The 12,968-nt window shown below is 36.3% G+C and overlaps 1 protein-coding gene across 1 annotated transcript in view; it reads right to left on the bottom strand.

Moving 5' to 3' along the window:
• Positions 1–9,926, bottom strand: part of LOC134649989 (cardioacceleratory peptide receptor-like) — a 152,195-nt gene extending 142,269 nt beyond the window's left edge. Inside the window, exon 1 of the mRNA XM_063504805.1 lies at positions 9,740–9,926. The gene's annotated coding sequence lies outside the window, so the exon portion shown is untranslated. The remainder of the gene's footprint in view (positions 1–9,739) is intronic.
• Between the last annotated feature and the right edge of the window lie 3,042 nt (positions 9,927–12,968).

Genomic DNA, 12,968 nt, shown 5'->3' with positions numbered 1-12,968 from the left:
TTTAAAAAAATCAAACTATCGCTGTCCTTTTCTAGCGGACGGGAAGTAAAAAAACACTACAGTAATAACTTATTACTGTAGTGTTTTTTACTTTTTAAAAATAAAAAACGTAAACAGCCAATTATTATAGCCGCGAGCCGCGTCTACACGACCCGATCAGCTATCATTTCAAGCTATAGGATAGAGTGAGATAGTAAGCCTTTCATGTCTCGTTCTTACAAGACCGTTGTGCTCGTGTCTGATCGTGCGAATACTGCTTAATAAAATCAAAGATTATTTTTATATATTTTTTAAGGATCTAAATCCGTGTTAATATTAAAGCTTTTATAGTTTGTCAAAGGACTATCTCATTTCAAACATAGACAGAGAGAATCATACTATCTTTGTCTTACTCTAGTACTAGCACCCAAAAGAATAGGATGGGTATAGTTTTCCTGGTTCTTACTAACTGACAAATTGGTTTGACCAACTATATTGCACAATTATATTGAATGAACGAATATTGAATGGTACTGAATGGCCGAATAAGTTTGTGCCTTTAACTTTTAAAAATTAATTAGAGGGGAATTGTTTTTGACATTCTTGATGTGAAGGTTCGATTTGAGTGATGCTTGATGCTTAAATAATTATTATTTGAGCTTATTTCCTCGCATGTTTGGAGAAAAGCACTATATATGCCTCGGCAGGAATAGCAATTCGTGGATTCGTCTTCTTTGTCGGACTCCGCTTCGCGTCGTCCGACAAAATCGAAACTCATCCACGAATTGCTCTTTCCCGGCCTCTGCAATAATGTACTATAAATGTAATGTATCGTGTTACCGCGCGTCGGTAACATTAATATTATGTGACAGAAAAATGTATTACGAGTTATTAAAATTAGTAAGACATTGCTAATGCTATTATATTTATATTTTATATGAATGAATATATTTATATTTTTTTAATATCAAACATCCAAAAAAAATGCGTCAAATGAAACGAATTCAGTACGGGGTATGGTCGAAGCGCCATCTCACGAAATATATTATCAACATTGAGGCAAGACGAGAGCATGACGATAGTTGTCATTCCAACCCGTCACATGGCATTGATACAGAATCACACTTATTGCAACATTTGACACTACTAGAGACATCTGCTATACTTTTGGGAACTAAATATAAAGTCACGCTACTCAAAATGGCGATTGCGAGTCCTAATAGGTTAGTCCATGCGAGGCCGAAAACCGAGCTGCGTGAATGCAGCGCTTCCAAGCGTTCTACCAAGTCAACTGTCTTGATAAGCGAGCGTTGGCGACGCGTCGAGGTTCGCGAAGGCCGAAGGCCGAGCTCCGCGTAGGGCCGAAGACCCGAAGCGTTACACGAGAGGGGGAAGTTGGAGCTTAAACACGACCCAATAGTAAAAGTGGCTTAGACAAGCGAAACGGCGGGCCGAAGGCCGTAGGCCTCCTGCCATGCCAAATCTCGGAGCGCTCGGACCAACTTGAAAAAATTAAAAAAAAGTCGGCCATTTTGAATTTTTTTCAATGCAGTTTTATTTCCCTCGAGGCCCTCTATGACATTTGGTCGAGCACCCCCCACCTATCACGCACCGTTTAAAAGTTACCATACAAAATAAAAGTGCCCAGTTTTTCCGCAATTAAAACATTTTACAAATAATCTAGGGGACCCCAAGTTTCCGTGACCAAAATTTCAGCGCGCTAGGACAAACTTGAAAAAATAAAAAATAAAAGTCTGCCATTTTGACAAAAAAATGGCGGCGTCAAAAACTGCCAGGGTACCTCTATGACATTTGGTCGAGCACCCCCCCCACCTAGGTCCGACCGTTTGGCCGGGCCGTCAAACATTTTTCTGACCGGAAGCGGTAGACCAAAAGTCGGAATTTTCTGGAGGTCACCCAGCCGCTCTCTATACGACCGTACCAAAGACAAATACCCCACGAACCTCCTGGGAGAACAATTATGTCAATCAATCATCGGATTGCGGCTTTATATCAAACAGAGCGCAGTGTACAGCCGGAACCACTTTTCTCCTCTCCCTTTTTGGGGGTAAGCCAAAAGTTAATATCCAGGTTAAGGCTTCACATCAATTAAGTATGATCAAAGGAACAATTGTGTCAAGCGGCATCGCCTGGGACAAAAGGGACAACTCAGTGCACTAACTTCCCCATTAACTTTCTCCCTTAAATATTTTTTTTAAACATTGAACCTACCGAATTTTTTTATAGAATATTTAATGTAGAAAATTGGATGTAGATTACTTATGTTTCGGAACATTTTTTGCTACAGGCCACCGTTTACGAGTTATTAACAAAAAATATTAACAATTGATTATAATTAACTTTCTCACTTAAATATTTTTTTAAATACTGATCCCAGCGAAAAAGTGTACAGAATATTTAATGTAGAAAATTTTATGTAGATTACTTATGTATCAGAACAGTTTTTGCTACAGGCCACTGTTTACGAGTTATTTACAAAAAATATTAACAATTGATTATAATTAACTTTCTCCCTTAAATATTTTTTTAAATATTGATCCCAGCGAAAAAGTGTACAGAATATTTAATGTAGAAAATTTTATGTAGATTACTTATGTATCAGAACATTTTTTGCTACAGGCCATCGTTTACGAGTTATTTACAAAAAATATTAACAATTGATTATAATTAACTTTCTCCCATAAATATTTTTTTAAATATTGATCCCAGCGAAAAAGTGTACAGAATATTTAATGTAGAAAATTTTATGTAGATTACTTATGTATCAGAACATGTTTTGCTACAGGCCACCGTTTACGAGTTATTTACAAAATTATTAACAATTGATTATAATTGACTTTCTCCCATAAATATTTTTTTAAATATTGAACCTACCGAATTTTTTTATAGAATATTTAATGTAGAAAATTGGATGTAGATTACTTATGTTTCAAACCATTTTTTGCTACAGGCCACCGTTTACGAGTTATTAACAAAAAATTGATTGATTAATTGTTTGATTATAATTAAGTTTCTCCCTTTTATATTTTTTTAAATATTGATCCCAGCGAAAAAGTGTACAGAATATTTAATGTAGAAAATTTTATGTAGATTACTTATGTATCAGAACATTTTTTGCTACAGGCCACCGTTTACAAAAAATATTAACAATTGATTATAATTAACTTTTTCCCTTAAATATTTTTTTAAATATTGATCCTAGCGAAAAAGCGTATAGAATATTTAATGTAGAAAATTTTATGAAGATTACTTATGTATCAGATCATTTTTGCTACAGGTCACCGTTTAAGCGTGCAACTTCATGTGATGTTGAATAAAACTTTTCTATGTCTATGTCTAAGAGTTATTTATAAAAAACTACAAAGGGACCTTTAAATCCGATTTAAGTTTTCTAACACAACATGACTGATCAGTCCATCAGCGTCACATAACATAAATTGACCTCCGCATTGGATAGACAGCAACATTGAATGTTCCAGTATTCAAAGAAACTTAATTGCTAAATTGGGAATCAAAACAACTAAACATGTGCCAGAATCCCCAATTTTAAACTACTACGTTTTTTGCTTATCGATGTCAGTGTCGTAAGCGCCATCGGCAATAAGCTCCCTTTTCATAGATAATAGCACAAATATCAATGATGGTCGGCCGACATCTTTGCCCCCCCCCCCCCTTTTTTCGACCCGTCCCCCCCTCCATAAACCAAAACCGGTCAATTCGTATTCTAGAGATCACGAGGAACACATCCATACCAGTTTTAGGTATTTAGAAGAGATGTCGACGACTTTTCTCAAAACAGGCCGGTTTCCTCCAGTCTAAAAAAACAATTTCTTTTCCACTTTCATCAATTACATTCTTTATTGCCGGAAATCCCTTATCAGCCAAGACAATATCCCAATTTTTTAAGTAGTCTACTAATCCTGACTCGTTATTTGGGAGACACTTTTTCTTCCACCACATTCTTTTGACTTGAACGATATGAAGCCTCCCTGGAGTAATACCAATAAGCACTTTTGAGGTAAAACCCTTTTTATAGTGTGAGTAGCAATACACACGATTAGCAAAACTTGATGGTACTTCTATACTTGCTCTGTAGGTACTATAGGCAACTCTGTACTCTAGTGTTACTATACTCCGGACGGAAGCATTCTAGCCAAAAAACCAAATTTGATGTAACAGCTGCTACTTCTTCAACATACGGGCAGAATATTCTTGACACTGTTGTTCTATGAATACCGAACAAAACACTGAGTGCTGAAAATGTGACACCAAGTTTTATTTTCATCAAGAAAAGTAGAAGTCTATCTTTTTCGCTCACCATATAATTTATTTGTGTAGTTTTTAATAAAAAGTTGAAGTTGTTAAGAGTAACACCTGCAAGATCTACAAGCTGCGGCCGATTGCATAACAAATTACAACTTGCTACAACTAATATTACAAGCGGAACTCCTTTTCTAATTTAACTTATTAAATAAGGAGTTCCGGTTGTATTATTAGTTGTAGTTTGTTATGCAATCGGCCCCTGTTCGTTGGTTTTAATAAATTAAAATCCAGCAAAATATTTACTGTCAGTTATGGTGGCTAGATCCAGAGAAATACTTTTAGCAGTATTACAGACTTCGAGTTTTGTTATTTTAAAATGCTTAATAATCTTCGTACACTGGTACTGATATCTACATATTTCTGTTTGAACTTCGGCATCACGTTTTTTTACCATAAAATATGTACCTGTTGCACGTAAACGTCTTTCCTGGATTTTGTACACCTGTATACAGGTCCACTTGACATTCACTATCAATATTTTGAAGTCACACTAACACTATTTTCCAGCAATTCAAAGTCACTTGTATTAGTTGTATTAATAGCACTAACAGCTTCTATTTTTTCGCGTTTCTTCGTTCCATATAACGTTGGAACCTCGATATTGCCGCATTTTCGTCAATCCGTCTTGATTTGTCTCGATTCTTGGAACATAGCTGGGACTGGCTTGTTCATCACTTTCATCAGCCTTTCTACCAACAATAAAGTAAGCACTGCAAATTCTGTCGTCCGGTTTTGAGTGCCATCGGGACTATAACAAAATAATTCACCGTTAAAACTTGATACGTTTACAACATAAATCAAATTTTTGCGTATTTAAGGAAGGTATGATTTTAGAGGTTAGGTTAGGTGACTTACTTTTTTTCTCCTTACGGCAATTATCCATTTATTGCGTGTTCTTGTTTCCACACTACTTTTGGAAATCTATAAAATTTGCAGTCACTATTTCTGCTAGTGTTTACACAATTAACGACAACACATCTTGCTGTGAAGACCATTTTTATCTAAAACATATACATTTGATTGCTATCTGTGACAAAAAACGAAAGTCAGCCCTAATTATAATAATAACAACTAACTCACACAATGACACGTGTACAGATGCGCTGTTCACACATAGAAACGCAAATGATGCGGTAGTATACTCGGTCAACCAGATCTTGACAGTAGAAAAAGGCGGCAAATTTGAAAAATGTAGTCCCATAGAAAATTTGAATTTCGCGCCTTTTTTTACTGACAAGATTTGGTTGACCAGCTACCTAATATTAAAATTATTGCGCCATCTATCCATTCGTTTAAGAAAAACTAAGAACTACACCTTAACAACTACAACGTCTACAACTCTTCTAGTGGCAGCGCCCTCTTGCGGAATGGGCTACACAACCTACAGCCCGCTGAATGACCGACGCCATCTAAGTCTAATACAAAAAAAATGTTTTCTTCCGGGGTACGCTACTCAAAATGGCGATTGCGAGTCCTAATAGGTTAGTCCATGCCGGAGGTGATTTGTACAGTCAGCAGCAGAAGTTGCTAAGCGGGCCAGGTGTTCAAAGTGATATTGACACGACTTTATTGTTAAAAGAATAAGAGCGTGTCAAGGTAATGTTGAACACCTCGCCCGCTTAGCAACTTCTGCTGCTGGCTGTACCATCGCCCACACTGTTAACTGTACATCGGTGGACCTTATGCCTTTTGTAATAAGGTCCACCGATGTACAGTTGGGAGTGTTGCTGTTTGTTTGTTCACTGAACACTTACAATACCTACTTACTGTTAGATTATTTTTTTCGAATAGCGATGGTGACTCATGTTGAATTTTATATCGAAAACTAGTTTATTTATTTAATCGTATGGCGAATTGGCGATATGGTCACATAGGCAAAAATTGTATACAAAGTATTTTTATTTATAATTATAAGGCAACATCCAAGTTTTGCAACCACTGCACGCCACAGCATCGGGCGTCAAGTCTAGAAGTTCATCCGGGCTACCCGAGTATCGAAAACTAGTTTAATAGATAGAAAATGAGTAATTCAGGAAGGAAAAGTGGCGCCATTTCAACCATCAGCCCCTTAAATTTCCCACTCACAATTGTCATACATGCGAATGAATACATGTGCGAATGCGAATGTCGAACAAAATAACACTGTTTTCACAAATAGGACTTAATGGGGCTAACTCTTAGCGTAATTGCACTACCTAATTAAAATAAGTATACATTGAAAGTACGTTTACCTTTACAATGACATATTTTGGTATCGTCTTGGGTCGTCCCATTAGTTTTTCGTCAAGTTCTTAAATTAGTCCTATTCTGCTTTCGTCACCCATTCTACATTCGTCACAATCGTCGGTGGCTTTCAATGTAGAATGCGTGACGAAAGCAGAATAGGACTAAATTAAGAACTTGACGAAAAACGAATGGGACGACCCAAGACGATACCCATATTTTGTGTTTGCATTTTAACTGGTATAGCTCCAGTAGTTTCTATTATTGATGATAATTTTCTGGCTTGAGTTATGAAACGTGCATTAAACACATTTATTTTCTAACATCTGTTAAGTGCATAAGTATTATCCTGACCATTTTCAGGCGGTTTTTACCATAACGGAGACGCTTTAGAAATGAGCATAACGCGCCACCCTTCAAACAATTATTTTCATGGTTTTTTTCAAACATCTTAAACGTTGGAGGCCAACCGCGGTATTCGGAAAACAAGATCCGTTCTAGACTAGAGAACGATACGATATGTACTAGATACGTTGTAGATTAGATTTCAACTAGTTGTCTTTTGCAGCTCAATTCGGGCAACAAATGTTTTACATCGTAATAATAATTATATCGTTCTAATAGATCGATCGCAACGCCGGGCCGTGCTCGTTGACATCACCATCCCCCATGATGAGAATCTCGTGAAAGCCGAGAAGGACAAGTCCAGTAAGTACCTAGACATGGCTCACGAGATAACCGCCATGTGGGATGTTGATTCGACGATCATTGTCCCGATAGTTGTTTCAGCGAACGGTCTAATAGCGAAGAGTCTCGACCAACATCTTGAGAGACTCTCGCTAGGTGGTTGGATCAAGGGCCAGATGCAGAAGGCGGTGATCTTGGACACGGCGCGGATAGTCCGCCGGTTCCTCTCTCTGCGGCCCTGACCACCGGCAGCTTGGGCCTTGCCCCGCTGCTGGCGGCACCCTAGGTTAGGTTTTTTTATAATATGTTTATAAGTATTTTGTATTGTTTTTGTAAGTGTTTTTGTATTTTATTTTTATATCCATATTATAAATTAACCTAACTTAAGATGATAAATAAATGAAGAGAATAATTATATCGTTCAAGAGTATCTCCAGAATAGCGGAAGTGTCAAATTTGACAGGCTAGATCTTAAAAATATCGTTGTCGTCTCTTGGTGATGTCTAATAGACACCTAATAGATATCTAGTTCAAAATCCGAATTGGGCCCCAAGACTCATTTTGGGTAATCGCGCCAGCTAAGTAAGTAAGTAAATACGCTAAGATCTAGACCCACATAAGTCCTATTTGTGAAAAAAGTTCAATTTTTTCGACAGCGAATGTATGAGAATTGTAAGGGGGAAATTCGAAACGGCACTACTTTTCTAGCCCGGCAACATCAACAGCCATATTCGAACTTTAAGATACGTCAAATACTAGAGATTGAAACGATATAGATTGGATATGTCAGTGTCAAACAAGTGTCAAAAGTGACGCGTTTGTTTGAAGAAACATCACTTTTGACACTTGTTTGACACTGGCATATCCAATCCATATCGTTTCAATCTCTAGTATTTGACGTATCTTAAAGTTCAAATATGGCCGCAAGTTCCTTGAAGCCTAGGAAGTTCCTAGTAGGAACACCATTACAAGCATCGGAAGTCAAACTGCGATCTAATAATTATGCATACGACACAGTTTTAGAGTTCTAAAAGGTTATTTAATTTCATACTCGTTTACAATTTATTACCGCTATGACGCAATGTAGGTGTACTAATCTCTCATCAGTCTCATTCACCATTATAATTCCACGAATTCACCGAAATGTATTACCTACTTACCTACGTCAAATCAAATTGTCGGAAACATTCATACCGCGTTCGATTAAGTACCCAATATGCTGAAGAGCGTTGGAAATGGGTAAATTTCTGTGAATTACCATTACAAAATGATTTGAACTCCGAGTGTAAAAAGCATTTTTCGATTTTTTGCCGAAATTGACTTTTTGTGATATTCGTAATGTACAGATTGAGCTGCATCGACCACTCTGGCCCGTTTTCCGATATGTGCCTTAGTTTTTGAGAAAAAAATCGTAAAAAGGCCGTATTTGCACTAATTTTCCAAGTCTAGTCTAAAAATCGGCTAAAAAGATTTTAGTGTAATTTTTGGTTCGAATTTATTGGGATAACAATTAGTACTGCCTACTCGTTGTCTTATTCGTGACATACAGGTTTTAGTAAAAACGTCAATAAAGGCATAAAAAAATAAAAGTACTTAAACTAAAATATGCTTAATTTATTTATCCTGCCAGCCTATTATGGATAGCTTTATCCATCTTTATCCACGTGATAAAATAACTGTCACTGTTTAACACCGTGGGAAAGAAAGTGACGGACACCGTTTTATCACGCTGTCACGTAGACAAGAACGACCATCATATCCGTACTGAAGTTGTTATTTTTTTATTGATTTATTTGTTATAAAATGGTATATTTTATTAAATACCTATAGATATTACGTAAAATGGCATCATTATAGGTAATTCGTATTATTATAAATTTTTAATCTAGTAAAGTCATTAAACATATTAGACATTTTGACACAAAATATCACAATACTTACCTAAATTAATTTTATTTGTTATAACTTTTAGTTCGCAGTTAAAAACTTGTGTTAAAAACTTATTTTACTTTTATGATCCCCTTAAGAAAATAAAAAAAGGATTTAGAGATAATTTAGAAATAAAACTAAAAATAATTACACTAAACATACCTTAAGCATAAACCACAAATTTAAAAAAGAACATTTACCTACCAAAAGTTTTAAATAGTTAACCAACTAAGTGCAAAAGAATTGAGATTCCAAACTTTGTTTATTCAAATACTTTCTTATGAAGTTTTCCTAAGTTCGTAACTCTTTTCGCAACTCAATTTCACTAACACGTTTTTATGATTATATGTTTTCGACACGCCATAATTATTATAATAGGTATCTGCGCCTATTAATGAACGAAACATCTTGGTTAAAGTGCGCCTAGCTATCGTAATTTTATTTTGTTGACAATTTACCGTTACACCATAATTATCTAAGTACCGGCCATAATAACAACTTAAGTATCATAAACCAAGGCGTTCATATAATAAATAACGTATAAAATGCATAGAAAATTGCCAATATAATTACTTACCAACTAGTTCAATGTCTCCTTGGCTCCGAGAATTATCGGATAATTTAAATAATTATCACCAAGTCACATTACACAAAACACAGTCACTGAAGTAACCGTTAAATTGTCTATCGTTCAAGTCACCTCGTGTGACATTTTAACTTTTTAAATGTTTTGTTTTTAAATTCGTGCGCGGCGATCGTGGGCGGCGGCGGGCACGGGCGCGGGCGGCCCCAGACGCGTTCGAATCACGAGTGAGAACTGAATGGGAACATCGTTGCACAGTAGGAATCACGGGAAATCTGATTGACTAGATTGTCTTTTTAAAAATGGAGAAATGATACTCTGAAAATGTGCAGTGGCGAAATAGTTACCTACTATGTATAAGAGTACGATAAGTGAGCTGCGAAATTGCATGGAGAAATTATGAATGAATTGATTGATAAAATCGCCATGCGCTTTTACGGCTGATGGTACGTTGTGATTCATTTTCTAATGCATCTGCATAAATATGTCGAAATAAAAAACCCCAATATGTACTTTTAATTAAAGAGAGAACTCTCATTAAACGTATAATATCGGGAGACCGACGAGCTTTGCTCTAAAAACATATAAAAACTCATGCAATAATGCGTATTTTCTAAGTAGATCGTTTTCTCGCCCCCGAAAACCCCCATATAGCAAATTTCATCGAAATCGTTAAAGACGTTTCCGAGATCCCCGAAATATATAAACATACAAGAATTGCTCATTTAAAATGATAAGATACACGGACAAATATCAGATCAAATATCATTATTATTATTATTTTTACGGATATGACGACCGGTTGCGGGTAGTGTCCTGCCTATAAAGCCGATGGTCCCAGGTTCAAATCCCGGTAAGGGCATTTATTTGTGTGATGACACTACAGATATTGTTCCTGAGTCAGGGTTGTTTTCTGTGTATTTATAAATTATAATATACAAAATACCTACATCGTTGTCTGAGTACCCACAACACAAGCCTTCTTGAGCTTACCTTGGGGCTTAGTCAATTTGTGTAAAAAAATGTCCTATAAAGTTTATTTATTATTATTGATGTATGACCTAAATATATATAATATTATATATATAGCCAGTTATTGTATTATAATAATAAAAAAATCTCAAGCATAAATATTCCTATGGAAAAAATTGTTTTAGCAAAACTCTTACGCATATTCTTTCTGCTTGATCGACCGTTGTAAAACATAAATAATTCAACAGGTGCACTTGAGTGCATCAACAGCCCAATATTTCCACGCTTTTGTATTGTTTTTGGTACGTGTTGTTCTGTAGCGCGGATATAAATATTATTGCTGCTGAAATTATTCATTTGTAATCTATATATATAAACATGAAAGACCTGACTGACTGACTTAAATCAACGCACAGCCCAAACCGCTGGGACTAGAAAGTCCAAATTTGGCAAGTAGGTTCCTTATAAGGTCTAGGGGTCCACTAAGAAAGGATTTTTCAAAATTCACCTCCTAAAGGGGTGAAATGGGGGTCCAAAATTTAAAAAAACTCTCCTGCGCGTGCGAAGCCGCGGGCAAAAGCTAGTTAATTATAAAGCGTCACTTACGTAACTTTGTCGTTTACGTGACCCTTTAGAGTACAAAAACCGGCCAAGTGCGCGAGTCGGATTCGCGTTCCAAGGGTTCCGTACATTACACAATTTTTAACAATGTATTTTTTTATGCGAAACGTGAGTGTAACGTGTTTAAAAAACCCGTAGGGGTCGTAGTTTCGGAGATAAAGGGGGGTCGCTAAAATTATAAAAAAATACCTACAAATTTAATTTTCTCATTTACAAACCCATATCTTTTTGTATAATACAGAGTTTACTACTACTTGCTACATAAATAACATCCACAAACTCAAGAACATTCTAATCGTAAAATATTTGGGTAAACTTCAGGCCTTGTGGGATTATAAGGACAACGGTAATTTCTAATTTAAGTTCCATCGTCCTTTATAAACCTTATTTCAAAGGCTTAAAGTCCAACAATCGTCAACTTTAAGTAGGTATTCTTGTTAGTACGCTGAAACCTCAAATCGGTGGTATAAAGCCGGCATTCACGTCTAGAGTTAGTCTTTATACAAAGGACTGGGCTCTATAAAATGGACAAAGGGAGCATTGTATTTACCCGGAGGATTCGAACTTATATTTTGACATCAAAATGATGTCATTTTGCTATCATGCGCCGCCAATACATGTAAGAACAGGAACAAGGTAAATTATAGCAAATGAAAACATTACGATATCAAAATATACGTTGGAATGGGCCTCCCGTACTCGTTTAGATTTTGCACGGAGAGTCTTAAGTCACGCACACAACAACAAGTCCTATAACAAGACTGAATTGAACTTATAAATTGATGTTCTTTTGTTATCATTCGCTTTAGCAAAGACATATGTAACTCTGTATACGATGAATAAAGTCTACGGAGAAAACCCAACAGACTCTAATAGAGTTAGAACTAAGAATTTTATTCAATAATAGGAATGTTGAAAAAATATGATTTTATTTTAAGCATGACGGAAGTTTTATATAAGCGCCGATGCATACCTATCTATAGTTATGTTCTTGTCCAGTCAGAGCACTTTCCGAGGTTCTCCCATTTGTACACAAATACAACAAAAATAATGTTTTAGATGCCTTTAAAACAAGTTTTAAAAAAGGGTGCCGTTTTTATTATTCTTCAGTGTATTTTTTCTCAAATATAAACTTGCCCATTTTACGAACGCTGCATAATAATAAGAGATATTCAATGTTAAAAAAAACCGGCCAAGTGCGAATCGGACTCGCGTTCCAAGGATTCCGTGCATTAGTTCCGACTCACGCTTGACTGCACATTTCTAATAGGTTTTCCTATCGATGATAGGTAAAGAACTTTCGGAGATGAAGGGGGGGTGGGGGTGGGATAGTCGGACAGACAGACGCACGAGTGATCCTATAAGAGTTCCGTTTTTTCCTTTTGAGGTACGGAACCCTAAAAACAACAAAACCGTTCCAATACAAACAGTTCAGCTCATTGTCATTCGTTACTCGCAAAACGAAAACTTCCACAAAAGGGTTCGGACAAGTTCTATTGGTTACTGACGAGCCTTTGTACGAGGCCGCTAAAGAGGCCTATTCAATTTTTTAACACATTCAGTTCAGAAAACCCGACCTATCGGGTATTTTATGATTTCGTTCCCAGGCCGGACGACCCGATAGTCGGGA

This window comes from Cydia amplana, chromosome 8, assembly GCF_948474715.1.
Source record: "Cydia amplana chromosome 8, ilCydAmpl1.1, whole genome shotgun sequence".
Lineage (NCBI taxonomy): Eukaryota > Metazoa > Arthropoda > Insecta > Lepidoptera > Tortricidae > Cydia > Cydia amplana.
The sequence above is the reverse complement of the archived record's forward strand: the minus strand, read 5'-3'. Positions and strand labels throughout refer to the sequence as shown.